Raw genomic sequence first — 19208 nt, forward strand, 5'->3', positions numbered from 1 at the left:
AACTTTTGACTTTAGAGACTCTAAGTGAATGGCCTCTCTCTCTACAGCTCAAGGTGAAAAACCATCATCTCTTGATGGAGACTGATCATGATTTTTTGGTGATAGAAATGTTGGCTCTTTTTCATTGATGGAACTACAGTGAGACTATCATGAGTGTCTTGTCAGTGGTAGCTGACTGTTTTGTATTTTCTTACTTACCTTATTATAATGCAACTCAGGGCACTATAAATAAGCCAAAAGAGGTTGTTCAAGTGTGTAAACTGCATCCTTAGGAAAAGAAATGTGAACATTAATTGCATTAAGTCATTCTGGAGTCAATGCTCTTACATTTTAATGCAAATGTAAGATAGTCCCATCTTTCATTCTCTCTGTATTGTGGTTAGATTCCTGTCATAGTAGCCATTTCAAATATGTGCATTTTTGTTGTTGTTGTTGAGATTTTTGTGTTACCTTCCAGATTTTTATGAATGGTTTGATTTTAAGAAATTGGTATTGAACATATAGAAAACCATTTAGAATATCTAAATTCAGTAGTAACTTCTGACTGGATAGGCTCTTGATGGTTATTTTTTTCAGATTTTATTAATTTAATATATTCTATTCCACTGTTAAAACTTCTTAGCTGAATTTTATTTTGCCATGCTTCATTGTCTTTTACCCAGCTTGTTGTCATTAGCAGACATTTTTTATAATGTGGATATTAATGTGTTATTGTCTCAACATTTTAGTTTTAATTCCTATTTTATCTAAATGCCTATAAATCATGAGCAGTTTTAAGCAACTGAAAGATGTAAAGTAAAACTAAGGATGATGTGAAAGTGTCAGTCCCCTTACGAACAGAGCAGTAAGATAACTCTGTGCAAAGTCTTCCACGCTTCCAGAGTGAATAAATCTGTCTATTCTACTTTTTTAGAATTACAACTTTAAAAAAAGAATTAAAAAACCACCTCCTTTCATAATCTAATTGCAAAAATGTGTTTATAGAAAAAAAAAGCAATGAAAAAGTGGGACATTTAATTATGATTTGAAATGATTGAAATTCCACTGCACCTGTTTAATCAAAGGAATATAATGTATGCTCAGTAAAGTCTTTTTCTCTATTATGCTTCTGATGACAATAGCAGAGTATTAAGAAATTATAATAGGAAAAGTAATATCTAACATTGTGTTTTGTTATGTCAAAAGATAAAATAAGTATTGATATTGGATAATTTTTACAGAATTCTGCTGTATTAAGTCCCTAATTCAGATTCATCTGATTCCTACCTAAGTTAAATGCTCACCTAAACATGCAATTAGATATATAGTATATCCCAGATATACCCCTTAACAAAAATATATTGTCTTCAGATACATATATTTATATGGAGAATTCCAAAGCTGTTACCAAGATAAATGAACAATTTCTGACTACAGTATGGGACAGATTCGGCTACATGGTCCAGTACTTTTCCCTCCTTTTCCTGTAACAACATCTTCCTTCAGTGAGCAGCATGGACTGTGCTGTTGCTAAGTCATGGCTTTGGGAATAACTTCTGCCTCATTATTACCAAAGTAGTTGAAATGTGTGAATGCCAAAAGAGAAGGGATCCTAACCGTTGAATGACGTGTTGAATTGTTCCAGTCTTGTCTCCTAGACAGAGCTTGTGCAGAATACAGAGCAGGTTACTTATAGTGAAGAGTGTTGAGCTATTTGGAGAATACATGAGCACTCACAATTGTAGATGAAACTACTGGGAGATGTTCTTTCAGAAAGGAAAACACTGTATGATGCTAAGTATTCTCCAAGAGTGGATTAATGGGTCTCAGACTGAAGCAAATTTGGTTCTAATCTCTTTGTTTGTGGATAAACTAAATCAGGTAGCAACTATTCATCTCAAATAATGTTGTGTAAATATTTTCTTTAGTGTTTGTGAAGTACACAGATGCCTGCAATGGAAAAGCCCAAGAGAAAATTAATAATAATGATAATACAAATGTTGAAGTATACAGTAAATAGTAAATAAGATATAAGGTCACACACTGAATACTGAATATTACTCATTAAGAAATTGCTCTCTCTCTTGTGCCCACAGAAGACAGCAGTAGATAGAAAGATTGTGTATGAAACTTGATCATCAAAATTCATAGATAACCTTAATTCCAGCATTTTCAAAATTTTAAGTGCTGAACTTCAAATCTTCTAACTTTTTTGTGTGTTTGAGAGAATTTATACACATCAGATTATACTATAGTGTTCTTTTTCATGTAATTTGTATCTATTTCTCTCTTTATTTTACATACCTAGTTTTCAACTTCAGGTTACTGAAATAGTCAAGCTGAGATGTACATGACAAAATATACCTACATAATCTTCATCTGATTCTTTAATTCTCATTTTTTGTCTCCACTTCTACAACAGACTATATGTCTGACTGTCCTACAGGTATGCAAAATAATCACCTCTCATGTTTCAGGTTTATATATTGGTTTTATATCTGAAGCAGTTATAGTCCCAAGCAACAGTTATGCATAGTGTGTTTTAAATAAGTAATCCATTTTAGTTTATTTTACGTTGCCTTCTTACTGCTGAGCCGTTAGCCTGCTTATGTTTAGATCACTCCAAGGAGTGATAGTTTTTCTAGAGCTTGCTTTTTCTCCTCCAGCAGTTCATGTGGTTCATTTTGGATCCAACTCATGTCACTAATCCATTATACATTTAACATGTATGTTTCCCCAGGGCAAGGCACTTATATCTTATTGCATATCAAATCCATTCACATTCCTAGTATCCATTCAGTGCTCTGCTTCTATGGCATATAAGGTGAGAAGGTGCTACAACAGTATGAGGACAGCATTGTGAATGAGATGTGTTCCATAAGGGTCTGCTAATGGGTTATAGACTGATACCAATGTTTTAATTGAATTGGTTAATTTTTTGTAATTATATTGCAAAGATATAATAGCCATCCGTACTCTGACTTTCAGAAGAAACAAAAAAACATAGTCTGTGAAATACCTGGTTAAGTATATCATAGAGTCGTAGAAGCACAGAATGTCCCAAATTGAAAGGGACCCATAAGGTTCATAGAGTCCAACTCCTGGCTTTACACACCACCACCAAAATCAGACCATGTGCCTTAAAGAGTTGTCATTTACCTGTCAATTTCACTCTTAGAATTCCACATAGTCAATTAACAAAAGTTGGTATTTCGAGTCCACCTATTTTTAAAATACACTTTAGGTAACTGTTGTTGAAAGTGCTCATCTAATTCTTTAAAAGAATGTCTCTCCTTTTGTCTAATGCATCTTTATTGAATGAAGCCAAATGTCTTTTTTACTAAGATAAATTTCTCCCTCTTGGTATTATTAGTGGTCCATTAGTTATAGAAAATGTTTCAAACATGAAATGAGTATGGTCTCAAGTCACATTATTTATATACCTTAGATTAGAATAGAAAATGTGGGGCTTCTTTTCACTGTTATACAGATGTATCTGTCATGGAAAATGTCCTATTCATGCCTTTGCCTACATGTTTATAGCAGTTACCTTCTGACCCACAGTGTTTGAATTTCAAGATCCAAACTAATACCATCTGTTCAAGTTGAGTTGTTTTCATTCCTTTCTGTGGCCTAAGGAAAATGGATTTTTAAAAACTGGTTTGTTGCTACACTGTTAATTCTAAGGAGTCAGCTATAAGTTCTTAAATTCAGAAGAAAAAATTCTAAGTAAGCCACTTGAACATTTTTGCAGTCTTATCTTTTCCTCTGATACTTATGTAACTGAGAATATTTCTACTCTGGAAACAAATTTAAATCAACTCTTTTTACTATTACATATAGTTTATCACTTCACCTTAAAGATTTGTGATCTTGCTACAGTTGTTTTTCTCACTCATATTTCTGCACTTTAACATTATGATATGTGAATGCTGCTACCTTGCACTTACTACTAGTATTAAAATGAGAATATAAATGTCAGAACTGAACGAGCCTTGACTGTCAAATACAAGCTTCTGTAACATTCATGGCTAATGGTCTAATCATTGGTGCAAAACATTGAAATAATTTGCTTTCCCTGCTTGTTTTTACTGGCCAGGATGCATATGGGAGCCGTGTGCTCAGTCATAATCATGCTCCACAAAGGCTGGAAATGTTCCCTTTGCTCTTACAATCATTAGGCCAGCCAAAGTGAAGGCAAGCCCATTGACAAGAGAGAACGGCAATAATTTATTTTCTATTGATGGGTTGTGACAAATCGTGTTTGGAGCGGTGGTTGCATACTGTGGGGCTACATGAAGAAAGACTGCAATGGGCCTAGATGAAGATCTTCACAGCTCATTTAGTCCAAATGTAGCCACCTGGGTGGTGAATCGGTTCAACGTACCAGCACAGGCACTCCCGCACAAAATGAGATCACTTACAGGCAAACCATATAGGGGTTCCTTTGAGACATTAATCAAGGGGGTTGAGCTGTCAAAACACGGATTTCAAAATTAAGCAACACAAGAAGGATTAAAATGCAGCAACATCAGAGATTTAAGTATATAATTTCCATCATGTAATTCCAGGTATGGAAAGGAGCTTGGAAGAAGAATGATGAACTTTAAATGGGTTAAGTGAAATATTAAGGGTGCTTTCAGTAAGGAAGATTTTTACAGATGTTAATTAGTAAAAGCTGCATGAGAATTTATTTAAGCTTGGGCACACCCCCTTCAACTTTCAGCTGACAGGTCAAATTAATTTATGTGCTTCCTAGCAGTGCATAACACAGTTCATATCTTATTTAAATTTACTTTTTTCCAAGACCCACTGATGTGCTTAGCATCTGACATCTCATGCTGTTTCAAAATACAGACGGATATTTTATTTTGCAGAATACGAAAAGCCTGCTGCATTTATATTATCAACTCTATTTATAATTTATTTCTATAGAAAAAAAAAAAGGAATATTGAGATCTGACTCTAAGAGTTTTGCATACATTTATCTTTTGTGTGTGTGTGTGTGTGTGTGTGTGATTTTTGTTTCCTAAGAGATTCTGCTGTCTGTATTTAAAGTCAGATATCTTCTCTTGCAGTGATTTATCAATCCTTTCAGTGGAAGCACCCTGACCTGAGCAGCTAAGACCTGCTTCAGGTATTGTGGGGGCTGCATTTTCTTCTCATATTGTTCAACTCCCTGGAGGGAGAAGAAACCAGAGGGGCAAAGTTCCTTTTATCTTCAGAACACCTGTGAAGTAGGCATCTCTTCTGTCTGGCATGTGCTGGAACAAAATCTGCTGCCTTCTCTTTTGCATCCTGTGTCTCCCTCCACTGTTAACTTGGCCAAATGGAGAATCTAGATTTTGTACATGAGGAGTAAATTGTCAGTGCCTCTAAAATGTGTCTGAAACTGATAAATGAGTAGGAGTTGTTTCATTGTTAAAACAAACAGTGTCACCTGCTTGCTGATGACTATTAAAGGAGGTGTCCATCATTCTGCATCCCTAAACCATTTGCCTTGTGCATCTTCCTCTTATGCTGGGGGCACGTAGCTCATAGGGGATAGCAACCTCTGCCCATGGCAGTTGCTACTTATTGCTCGCACAGGTATAGGCACTGAAAATTCAATGTTAAAGCTGTGCTAAGCACAGAAAAAACAATTTGTGTTCATACAAGTGAGTACTGGATAGGTAAATAACAGAGCTAAGATTTTCCTGTGTCATACTTTTTAAAAGGTGTTCTAATTCATCTAATAAAGCCATATGTTTTTATTAACTAAGATATTATTTATTAATACATTATATATTATAAATGTATACATATTAGTTATTAAGATATTTTAAGAATCTGTGACTCATATCTAATCAGATGGTTTAACCTATCTCAAAATTTAATCAGCAAATACATTTGCCAATCTAGATGTCTATTAACTGTATTTATTGTCCTAATATCTCCAATTATTGCTTTTTTAAAGAAAATTCAAAATAAATGAGGCAGAACTAGAATAATTACATCTTTTCAATAATCTTGAAGTTCCTACTTGTATATTGCATCAGGAGGTGTATAGAAAAATCAAGTGAGATTATTACTGTAACATGAACGATACATAAGCCAATACATAACATCTAATGTGCCTGGTAATTTGTGGGAAGTGGTAATTTTTTTTGTTGCATCTTCTGTGCTGTCAAGCTTTTTTTAAATGGACATCTCCTCACATTGTGCTTCTTAGAAGCGCACTGAGAAGACAATGTTTAAAGGTTAAAAATATAGTATTATCTTCCACTGTGCAGATGTACCAGGCCATAAGATAGATGTGGTTTTTTTATAATATTTAACATACCTTTTTTGCAGATTTGCTGGCTGTTTTTGTTTTGGATTTGTGTAGCTAATATAGAGTAGCGTGAAAGCAGTGTCCCCTGATTAAAACTTGAGCTCTATGCTACCTGCATGTTGCATTAATATTGGAAATACAGTAATTAATTTTTCTAAATAATTAATTATACTAGGCACTTGAAATTTTTATTTTTTATTTGATATTATTTTTTTCTCTAAGGTAGCATGACAGGATAACTGTCTTGCATAAAAACCAAGATCATCACTCTTTTTCACTGCCTATCAATCAGTTTGTGCTTAACCAAGCACTTATTTATTAGTTCTTAATGGTAAGGTCTATGAGGTTACTACACCTGAGAGAAAAATCTGTAAGACAGGCTTTCTAATTAATCACTGGGAGGGTTCAAGAAGGTCTTGTTATTTCTATGTACAGTAGAATTCATGTAGTCTATTACATGTGTTGATTGTTAAAACTGCAGCTCATTTTCCTACTCTAAGATCTGAGACTCTTGGCATATCAGGTGTACATAGAGACAGATCTCACTTGTTGCCTGTTTGCCCCTTCAGCATTGAGGAAAAAAAAAAAAAAGAAAGAAAATGAAGAAATGAAGAATACAAAGGGTGGCAATTTTAAGCATGGACAGACAGATGAGGACAAAAAATGGCAAAGCAGACACCCCTCATCAACCCTGGTTGCAATCCTGTGTTTCTTAAATTATTTTATAATAGTCTACTTTGCATTTAGGGATTTCCAGTTCAAAAAGTTCAGCTTAGAAAGGATAATACTTTTTTACAGGTGTATTAATAATGGATAAGCAAATAGTTGTTTCTTACTAAGGATAAATATGCAAGTTCCTATACTAATATTTGTAGGTTTGTCTACAGAAAGGCATTATAAGTGCCATTTAAACACAAATCCATAAGAGTGGTTGATTTATCATGAGGTACAATTTAGTTATTTAGAAGAACATGGGAAAGTTAGATTTTCTGTGATTTCAGAAGAATTTTCATCACCACAGGACAGTAATACAGTCTTTTATCCTGAAATACACAGTCTAAAATAGAACACCTTTACAAGCTTCTTATATACAGTAAAATTAACACTATTATATCCATTTGAACCATAGTTTTCGTCCTCGTCCCTTTACATGTAATAGACATTGTTAGAAAAAATCCTTAAAAACATTCATTCTCAGAGGATTTGATTTTATACAGAAGATAGGTCGAGTGTGGTCATATAGAGGGTATTATTTTTAATATCTTTTATATGTCTCCTCAGTTTCATATTCCTGAATTATTCATTCAGTAGTGCTTCCTGCTTAAGAGTTTTTGAAAGTTAGCTGGAAAGAATAGCCCAATTAGTTCATCAATTGTGCTTGCTTAGTAAGTCATTTTAAGGCTTTGGTGTTGTTAGGAGAGGGTTAACTGTCATCAAGATTCCGAAAAAGCAAGAATTATAGAAATACATAAAATATTTTCCCTCAGAGTGTCTAACGTTACCTAAATTTGAAATACGTTGAATTACAGGATGTTACAGGTTGTATTTGTAATACGGATGTACTCTTCCTACTTAAACATCTACAGGCAAGAGCCGGGATTGAAAGGAGTGATGCTATTGGTAATGTGAAAAAAATTAACGCTGTTGTTAAAAAGCAGTAAAGCCATTCAAGATCAAAAGTGGGAACCTGTTATAAATCCTCAAAGATGCGGTCTGAAGAACGGTATGCAGTGGTAGTCCCTACATGAATACTGATGAACTGCCAAGAGCCCAGTTCCCCAGAGCCTTCATTGGCCAACAGTCACTGAAATCACAGAGGCTGAGTGTATGTGTGTGGATCCCTTCCTTTTCCCTTCTAATAGCATGACTTAAATGATGTATAAGGTAATGTTAGCCATAAGAACCACTTGCATCAGTTGTTGTATTGAAAAGCCACACTTGTCAGGAAAAGGAAAGGAAAGGAAAGAAGAGAAAAGAGGGAAAGGAAAGGAAAAAGGAAAGGAAAGGAAAAAGGAAAGGAAAGGAAAGGATTTTTTATTCTAGGTTAATATTTGGCATGTGAAATTTCCTTAAGATTGATAAATCTGGGACCAGTTTGGGCTCGAGATGGATATAGCACAGCAAGCTTCAATTTTATCAAAATGGCAACTGCTGTGGCTCCATTATTAAGCTTTAATACTCACAAAAACTTCAGTTAATTGGATTTTTTCACTATAACTTTTTTGTTTGATTTAAAGTACCATGTAGATTTGTTATAGAAACTTCATTTAAATATGGATTTAATTAGAAATGTTTTATAATTTTAATGAGTCTTAAAAGTCTTTTGATGAGCAGTCAGTGTAATTATGGTATTTAAAATGATTGGATAAATGCATACTTTATAATTTACCTTCCTTGCAACTGTGTTTTCATGCTGGTTATTTTTAACGTGAAGAATTGTTTCATTTTGTGTCAGTTTATCCTCCTCTTCCTTCCACAAATTGTTTAATCTCTGAAATAAAATGAAATATGCATGATACTAGTAGTATTGAAAAATATTGTAATAGCACAGTTAAAAATCAATCTAAGAGACAAAAATTATTTTTGTTTTGTTAGAGAAGTGCCTAAATTGATAATTTGTTATCCAGAAGTAAATTACAGACTAGCTTCGTCCTATCTATGTTGTTTCTTTTGAGTTTGAGGAAATTACCTATAAAATTGCTGCAGAAGGCATGTTGCACTAGGTATTGTGCTGTCAGCAATCTGCTCCACTGCCACAACATAAAGAAAGAAAGAGGCTCAGCAAATTTAGGAAATTAAGGAAGTTATAGAACGAGCAGTTAAAAAGAATTTTTTAAAAAAGGACTTCTAAATGCATTGTGTACCTCATCACACCCCCGACCAGAAGACTACCACTGTCAGGAGCCGTCTTACGGTTGTTCAGAAACACATTAGATCTGCATGTGTAACATTCTCTTGTTAGATTGCTTTTTGTGTGTGTTTGGATATGTTTTAATTAATAGACTCACAGTAAGTTGTATCTTTAACGTAGAACAGATAGCTAATATTAGAATGATATGTCTAAAGAAAGCAGAGAACAAGGATTTTTCATGTTGTTTCTCAGGACTACACTACCAGACAGTAAATCAGTCAAATCTTTTCTGAACAAACGCTCCAGGAGAGCTGCATTAGTTCCCATAAGAAACAGACCTTTATGTTTACTTACTAAAGGAGTACTGTAGAGAAAAATACATGAATGTAATGTGACACGCGTCAACAGTTCTCATTCCCTGATTTGGTCTCTTTGTAGATCTCTGGTTTTGAGTTAGTCATGTCTGCTCAGTGTGAAGCTTTACTGTCTCACTCAGAAATGACTAAAAGAAGGGTAAATGTGCAATGATACCCACTTGAAATATTCGCCCACATCCAGGAAATTGGGCATATAATTCTTAGTTTTATGTTGATCTGTGTGTGGGTTTCCATGCTGCAACTTTAGGCTGCAGTTAGTGCAAACTCCTCCTTCACAACAGTTCAACTTCCACAATTCTTAACTCTCTTAATAATTTGTCTGTGTGGCTTTTAGGGTGTACAGCTTTACCATGAAAAGCAAATTCAAGGAAGAGTATACTACTCAAACACCCTTATTTTTTATTCAGCTTTTATAAGGGAGAGGTCATACAAGTGAGTATTTCTATCTGGTTGTTGGGGGTTTGTTTTGTTTTGTTTTATTTCAGTCTGCAATACTGCAGGTGAGAGGCAGAATAGAATCATAGAATCATGGTCAGAAAATGGTGTGGGTTGGAAGGGACCTTAAAGCCCACCTAGCTCCAACCTCCTGCAGGGGGTAGGGCTGCCACTCACCAGATCAGGCTGCCCAGGGTTGTTAAAAGGTTAGTGGTCAGTAAGGTAAAAGAGTAGGTTGGTGTTTATTTGACTGAGATTTAAATGAGCATAAAATAACAAGCCAACACTGCAGTTATTTTGTGCTTGACCTGTCACAGGTTTGTATGCTCGTAACAATTTTTATGTGGGCTACAAGCACTTCATCTCTGCCTATGAAGTGACTTAGCCATGATTTACAATGTCTTTGTCATGACTTTAGTATGTTGTGCGTAGACAGATACAGCATACTTCTACCTGGCGCCCACTTCTGTCTTTGCAGCACAGTTTCTGCCATATCTGTGGATGCTTGAGACACTTCAGAAACACAGAAATTGCTGCTAGGATGAAATAAAAATTCCAAGTGCCATCTGCATCAGTCACTAAATTTTATGATCCTAGGCCTCCTTGTAATTTCTAAATCCATCATTCTTATTAAAAATACTAAATAATTAAAACCATTTCAATACATTTTTCAGCAATGTATTCTTTCAATATTTTATCCTAGAATAAAGTTCACAAGATGCTCCACAAATATGTAGTGAGAATGCTGTCTGACTTAAGCAGAAATATAGAGAGAATTAGAATTTCAAAAAGAAGAGAAACATTGCTCTGACTTTGGCTTCCTGGTCTCATTTATTGTAATATCCATCATTTCTTTATTTCTTTGGCAGCTCTTTGTGCAGGAATTGTTCTTTTTCTGAAAGCACTGAACTTTGTGCTGATTTCTGATTTTTAGAAATAAAAAGTGCATTATCAGGAGCTCAAATGTGGTAAGGAATTATTAATTTTTTTAACTCTTTGCTACCTTAAATCCATCCTAATCAGGATAGATCAAAGTGTTTAGTGTCATGTGTTGTGAAACATGTAAGCAGCTGCAGAAAAGTTAATAGGCTAGAATTCCTGCTTCAAATGCTGAAAATGACATTATTTTATAGGCATTTTGCCAGATGCTGTAGGCTCCACCTACATTTGTCTTTTGGAGGTCTTCCAGATCTTCGTATATAGAAGTATGATATTTGGATCACATATAGATTTTATTGGCTGTGTTTCAGTATACTTGGTAAATAAAGAAGGAATGGAAGTGATATTTAAGTCAGAGATTCTGAAATAGTTCCCATACTGCATCAAGATGAAACCCAAGCCTTTCAGAGTTCATCCGCATACACACAAAGCCAGTAGCCTGACAGCTGGGGATTGCACCAGCACATGGGAGACCCCTCCTTGTATGTCTCACGCATGTGATTAGAATTGGAAAGGTACAGACTGTCCCAAAGTGGAGGTTTCTTTCTTTTGTGCTAAGGCATTAATGAAATCCTAATTGAATTGTGGTACTGCAACCTGACAGCCCTGCACATCTTTTCTTGTTCTCCATGACTTGGACCAGGAAGCAGCGTAAGGATGTGAGCTCTGTTTAGCTTTTCCCTGGGTGGCAATGGCCAAACCAGCACACTCCCAGAGGAAGGAGAAATATTTCTTGATTTCTAGTTTTGAAATGTTTTTTCCTCTTAAAAGATGGTGCACGGCCATAAAAAATATTTTCACCAGTGAAGAACAAGAGCCTGTGTGCTGCACTCGTAACAGTCTGCACCAGCAGAGGTGACTCACTGTCATTGTCGCCACTGTTGAAACACACCACCCCGTGCCTCACTGTACTCATACCCACTGTTAGGTCTCCATCAACATTCAACAAATGTCAGTGAATGTCAGTGGGTGCCATCTTTTCCTGCACGGAGGAATTTGGTGACACACCTTTGCTTCATCCACACTTCCATGTCAGACAACATTCTGTCAGACTGCCCCTCTACTGCCATCTGTCACACAGCAACAACATGGAATGGGATATTGGTGAGAAGGTCCAACCCCTCCTGCCGTACTACCAGCATCCGCTTCTGATGTCATAGGCCAAAGTCATAAAATATAAGCCATTACTTTCAGAGCAGTCCTTGAAATATAGGTGGTAGTAACAACAATCGTGTGGAATTCTATTACATCTACATGTCTAAACCAGAAATCTGCATGGTATTATTGCTCTCCTGCATGTCTTTATCAATCTCCTCCTTGCTCTAACCTTCATTCCTGATATCATCTTTACGTTAGACAGCCATCTGTAAAACTGCCTTTTCCTTTTTCTGTTAAATAATACCTCCCTCAGCTAAAGTAGCCTAGAAAGTAATGCCAGCAGTAAGTTTTGTGAGTCATTTGCCGAATGTTCTTTTCACTAGCCTGATAGGAAACTAATTAAATGTTTGCTGGAGATAGATTATGTTCAGATCGGTTTGCATTTATTGTACTGTACTATACTTGTGTATTGGTTTCTTTTTTCTCTTTGTATCACAGTGTTTGGTACACTAAGAAGAGTACTGAAAAATAATTTAATAGATCACTTCCTTTAGCATCTAGGTTAAGTACAGCAAAATCCTTCAGTCACCTCTTGCATTAATAAAACCAATATTATAGTTTAAATTGTTCTACTGGATGAATTTGAAAACTAGAGCCTCATAGTCTTTAAAACAATATTTGTACGGTAGCATTTGACTTTCCAAAGAAGGGAGGTGAGGAAAAAAGCTACCAGAAATGAGAGGTATATTAAGGCATTTCAGCATGTAACACTTCTGTTAAATCATCTCTCTTTTCAGCTGCTACAGCATGAATGGAAACATAGGAAAAACTATTTACAGTACTGTCCTCAAGATTGGTTTTATGCAGGAGAGGTTGGCCTGCTGCTCTATAGAGTCACTGTTCTTTGTAACAGTGCAAAACCACATGAAATATCTCTTCGTTTATTCATCTTTTTCCAGTTAACAGCAGTTTAAGTGTGACCTGAACTAAGCAGAGAACAGAGACAACACAGTTCCTTAACAGTTGTTTTTTTTTTTTTTTTTTTCAGAAAAGCTATAGAGGAGTTTCTTCTAGTTCTCTCCCTTACCTGAGTTGCCAGGTGCTGGTCTGAATGATTTCCAGAATTTTCAGTCCTCTTTTCACTCACCTTTCTCGTAGTATCTGTGACAATGTTTTCCAGATACAGTTTCCTCATTTCTAAATGTAAACATTACTTACACTGGTACAGATAGTGCATCATCTCTTGCATGGAGATGATGCTTAGAGCAAAGTGGGGAAAACAGTAAGATTTTCAGTTCCAAACATAAAAGAGGTCATTTATTTATTTACTTATTTAGTGTAAACCTTTCTAGAAAGAGGTGTTAACCTGCTGACAATGACGCATACTGTGGACAGAAACCCTGTTTATCTATGTTCATCTCCTTCTCTGTAATTTGTTCACTCACCTGTTTGCTAGTCTGAAATTGATTTGCCAGGTTATGTAGATTTTTAAATGTAGATTATGTTTTTCTTCTTTGAAATCGTACCCCTGCACGCATTACCTGCTGCTTCTTCAGTATATCCCCAGCAGTTCCCATGGAGTGTGAGACAGGGTTGCACAACCTGTCACAAAGTTTTGAAAATAAATAAGAAGCAGCTGTTAGGCCTAAGTGCTTGCTGAATTTTTCTGCATCTGAAGTTTTTCTGTACCTAACAATAGAAACTAGCCAGTTTATTATGGCCCTTCCATCCCCTATGTTGTTTTATTTTTGGCGTGTCTCAATCTCTACCATTAAAGAATTCATCCTGACTCAGTTTTTGCCATCAATGGTCATGTCATTTTGTGCACAGCTTCCATAGTGTTGCCTTTCAAAAAGTATATCAGACCTGAAATAAATTATTGTGGATTTTATGTATTAGACTTCTATTTCCTATTGGATAAGAAATAAGGCAGTGGTCACATACTGCTCTTTATTGGAGGGACCATATTTACCCTGCAAGTTTCAGGCAGGGAAATGAAGTACTGATGTATAGCACAGATACCTGGTTTAGGCAAATTTATGTCATTTTTTCAAGTGTTGCAAAAAGCTGTTACAAAAGTTGAAACCAGTTTGATTTTTCTATATGAGGACAAGTTTGTATGGATAAAATAATGTAAAGGAAACTGGCTTTCTTTCCTCAGGGTACAGGTGACTCCCATGAAGTGATGTTATTCCTGTGGGCTCATCCACAATACTTGGGAATACATGGGCACTTACATTTACCAGTAGGAGCATTTGATAACCATCTGTGCTAAAATAGCAGAACAGTGCTATGTGATGGAGGGAACTGTCCCATAGCTAACTGTGCGCTAGGCAGGCTAGGACACACATGGAACCTCAACTGCTGTGACACCAAGGCTGAGACACACTCCACATTGACCACATGTTCCAAGCAGTTCAGCTTAAACAGGTGGACAGAACTACTTAAAAGCATGTTGTCTTTCCAGAAAATTACCCACCAGCACTAAAATAGGTGTTTTTTAATACCAGTGAAAGATAGTTATTTTACTTGTACATGGTACTGGGATTATATGTCCCGTAAAATGCTTTATATATATATATGCCATCTTGTGATATTCTTTATTGGATTTTTGTCAGCATATTCCATAAGGTGCTCTATAATTTTAAGATAGCATATAAATGTACTACATCCAAAGATAATTCAAATTGCTAGCTGAAGATTTAGAATGTGTAAAAATGCCAAAATTAAGGCCATCCAAGTGAGTTGCTCTGCCCTCCTGACTGCAGATATGGCTATCTGAGCTCAGGCCAGTATCGTGCAAACATAGCTGCACTGTTTCCAGAACTGTGAGGAGCTCATTCAGCACTGTCTCTGGCATTTATCTACAACACTCTGTCATGCCATGTAGAAATATTCTACAATACCATCTTTAGTTACATGAACGCATCATAGTCAGAGCGCAATGCAGCTGCAGCATGCATGAGGAGGGACAACTATGCCATATGGGACGGCACTAATGATGGGTCTAATGTTTCTTTTGGTAGGGCTGCCTGCTAGGATTTCTACAGGTGTGAAGGAGACATGGTGCTTGTGTGCCATCTGGGGTAGTTCCACATGGTAAGAAGAAATATGATGAAAGCAGGAGAGACCGAGAGAGCTGGGACTGCTCAGCATGGAGGAGGCTCAGATGTGTGAGGGGGTACACCTCCTCAATGAGGGGAGTTCATGGCAGTCTCTTCTCAGCAGTGCATAGTAGGAGGACTAAAGGCAATGGACACAGTGTTGCAGGAAATTCTGTGTAAAGGCAGAAAAAACACTTCTTCACTCTAAATGCAGTCAAACTTGAGATCACTAAAAGCTGTCAAATGATCAAATGCAATTTTTCAGCAGACGTAACTTGTGTTTGCATTTACAGAATGCACTTATGTCATAGTAACCACATTTGAAACTATAATGCTTTACTTACATTGGGTTTTCAACATTCATTACAGAAAGTCTTTGTAAATTGAAATAAAAGGGGAGAGTTGAGGAGAGGGAACAAGTAGTGCATGATTTGAAGAGCTGGATATTTTTAGTAGACGCATTTTTGGGTATCAAGCTCTACGCAGGTAAAAATCATATTCACTTAATGGAAATGTTGCCAACACTTTGATAAGATACTTCTGTTTTGTGAATGTATGTCTCTTCAGTTCTTCAGAAAATGATTAACAAGTTATGTAAAATTATAGAAAATGCAAAATCATTTAAAGAGTCATTTCCAGGCACATATAGCTTATGCATAGTGTTGTTAATCCCCTTATTTCCATAAAATCTTCCATTTGAATCCCAGCATCATGAGTCTTCTGTGATCATGCATTATACTCACATGAGTGTATGTATGCGTGTGCACATGTATTTGATATATGGTGTGAATTTGCAGGATCAAGCATACAAATGTTCTTACTTAGTTCAGAGACTCATGTAAATTGCTTCACCTGTGCACTGGAGATTCTTGGGATAGTCTAAAGAAGAAATAAAGGACTGGGGACAAGATACAACCTGCAGGCAATAAGCATATGGGATCTTAGCACCATTATTTCTATGGCTATCATAGGAATTTATCCTTTGTGAATAAACTTTGCTTAAGACTCTAAGCAGTTGGAATAAAAGACAAAACCTGAGTAAGGCACAAATCTAACAAACTGAAGCTATATAAATGGTTGTCAATGGGGGTTTTATTTGTTTATCTCTTTAAATTTATTAAAAAGCAGCAACAACAAAAAATCAAAATTTTGCTTCAGGCAAAAACATCTCATGCACACTAGTTTCTGGAAAAGCTGGAAACATCAGGAAATATCTGCCAAAAAAATTGTGAAATCAAAGATACGTTTCAAATTGAGATATGATTTTGAATAAAAACCAGCATTATTTACCTATAAAACCCTGAAATCAAATGTGTCCATGTTGGATTTAAACTTTAATTAAATTACTCTTAATTGAACTACTTATCAAGAATAGGTCAATTAAAATCTGCCCTGTCCTTCAAAATCTTTCAGCCAAAGGTTGAACACAAATAATTTATTATTGGGGAAAAAAAAAAAAAAAAAAAAAAAAAAGTGAGACAGAGTGGCAAGCAAATTCCCTAAGCCTGCCAAGATGAGGAACGTTCCAGCATTCACTTCATCTCTCAATAGCATTATACTTCTAGGATCCTGCTGATGTACATATATTTCTATACGTCTTCACTTCTTCGTGATATTGTAGGATCCAACTCACTCCCAAATGCACAAAAGGGCAACAGTGAGCCCCTATTTAAGAAGGCACATATTCCATGACTCACAGTGGAGTGATGGAAAGCCAGCTGGCCAAGGTCCAGGACAAAACAAGCCTAATGGGAATTCAGGTGCCTTAGCCCAGGAGGAGCGCTAGTGGACTGATGCAGTGCAGAAGAGAACTATTGGAAGTGCGTGATTTCTCTCTTCCTTATCCCTTTCTTATTTTACGATAGGTACGTATGATAGGTATTATAAATACTGTTGTTCAGGTATTATAGATACTACAGTTTTGACTGTGTTACAAACATGAAATAAAAAGGTTAAATTTAAAAAAGACCTAAGAGAAAGCTGCATACTATTCCAATGCTGTTCCCTCTCTCTGCGACTCGTAGCTTGGTGTCTGTGAGGCTTAAGACACCATCCTTCAAAGCTATGGGATAGCAACCAGCAGTAACAGGGAGGCTGGCTAAACACTGCCTCTCCTTTCTAATTGCAGCAGGAAAGCTTCTCATAAAATTTTTGCTGCGTGCCTTCTGCTGTCCTTAACAACATTCGTATCTATGTTCTTGCCCTGGAAAAGGATCTTTCATCATTCTATTCTAACACTTGTGAAGTTTCTATTTCAGCTGAGAACTTCTCAGATATCCTTCTAATGTCTTAACTTCATAGCTGAGACAGGTTAACCTGTGAGTCAGAGCTCTATTCTTTTCTCATGACATACTTTCTAAAATGTTTCCTATGTACTGGTTTCTTCAGTACATCCTACTACTGTTTCTTCTTTTGGGTTGTCTTTGGAAGTAGGAGCATAACTGTTGATCCTTCATAGCTGCCTTCCTTTTCTTCTTTTTTTCTTTTTTTCTTTTTTTTTTTTTTACAAGACTGGCACCCAGTCTTGTAGCATACAAATAATTACAAATATATATAATAATAATTCTCATGGTGTTTCCTCTGTATCCTTCCTGTAGAAAATAAATGAATTTATTTTATTGATTGAAAAAAATCTGGGAAGACCTTTTTTTGTACTGTTTGTGTATCTGTAAGACAGAAGAATTTAGCAAAGTTGTACTGAAATTTTCAGTTTTGATTTACTTCTGAATATGGTGAAGGACACTTTTTTCATATACATTTTCATGAAAGCAATATAAGTTTTCTCTACAGGTGAATATCGCTTATTTCGTATTAACAAAATGTGTGACTTAGTTTGTGTTAGGTAGACACCAAGACCTCATCTCAACTGGTGTGATTCCATTGTGAATACCACTACCAAAATCTCAACATGCATAAGCATTGTTGCTCTGATTCTTGCTCAGTGGTACAGAAGCTGTATATCTGATGGCTCTCCTTCTACTTCTGATTTTTACGTCCTTCAGAGGAGCATATGTTTATTAGGGTTCAATTCAATCCAAAAATGCCTGAAGCAAAGTAGACACCCTTTGAACTGTTACAATTAAAGGAGTTAAATACTTAGTTACAGATTTATTAAAAAAAAAAAAATTAACCAAATGCAACTTGATTGAACTAATATTAGAAAAATATATCTGCCCAACACAGAAGCTGAAAAGATTTTTTGGGACTCGAAGTTATAGACAAACACTGGATTTAAATGGCTCCCTCATGGAGACACAGAGACAAAAATATTTTATAGGCTATGATTTCTCATACTATGAAATGTATATTTTCAACTGAAATAGGAAATGAAAGCTACAGAGGTGTATATTCATCTAATACTCAAAAGTGGCAAATGAGATACCAGCTGCTGAGCTTTCTCATCTCACGGTGAGATACAACATGACAGACATGGATAAAACGATCCTTCACTGCCTGCAGGACCTCACTGCATGACTGTCTTTCACAGACTCCAGGAAGCAAAAATATAATTCATTAAAGTGCTCTGTGAGCTGATGGCAAGACATAATATTTTCTTTAAATGTGTTATTTCTTTACCCCTTGAAGCTTAGTGTAGGGAACACCAGTGATTTTATTGACAGAATGTCAATACGTACTTAAAGATAATTTTTTTTTCAATTGAAACAAACATTTACATGTAAGCTTAAATTTGAATTTAGATTTAAATACATTTTAATTTGAATTTTATCATCAGAAATTTTGAGAACTGTCCAAAACTACCAGACTCGACGCTTTCTTCATCTCAGGTGTAGATGTGTGGCTGTAAGGGCCACGTGGAGATAGATAGTGGCTGTTTCAACTAAGGTGTTGGAAATCTCACCAAAACCCATACAGCTCCCACACGGACCTGAGAACAGGATGTGAGATGGTGGGTTACAATTAGTGTCAGGGCTGCAAACAGCAAAAACTTATTACCAAAACTCCCTGCTTCATGCCTACTTGGTCACTTGTCTCTTTCTTCATGAATGGCTGGCAAAAAAAATGTTCATCCCACCTTCATCAAGCAGTCGGTAATATAATTATATTATGCAAAGACCAAATACAGGGACAACACGGAGACCTCTTTTGGAGAA

The 19208-nt window shown here is 36.0% G+C and overlaps 1 protein-coding gene across 2 annotated transcripts in view; it reads left to right on the top strand.

Annotated features, from left to right (window-relative positions):
- Positions 1-19208, top strand: part of KIAA0825 (uncharacterized protein KIAA0825 homolog) — a 231048-nt gene that overhangs the window by 206058 nt on the left and 5782 nt on the right. The window lies entirely within an intron of this gene.

The sequence above is a fragment of the Gallus gallus genome, chromosome Z, assembly GCF_016699485.2.
Source record: "Gallus gallus isolate bGalGal1 chromosome Z, bGalGal1.mat.broiler.GRCg7b, whole genome shotgun sequence".
Taxonomy (NCBI): domain Eukaryota; kingdom Metazoa; phylum Chordata; class Aves; order Galliformes; family Phasianidae; genus Gallus; species Gallus gallus.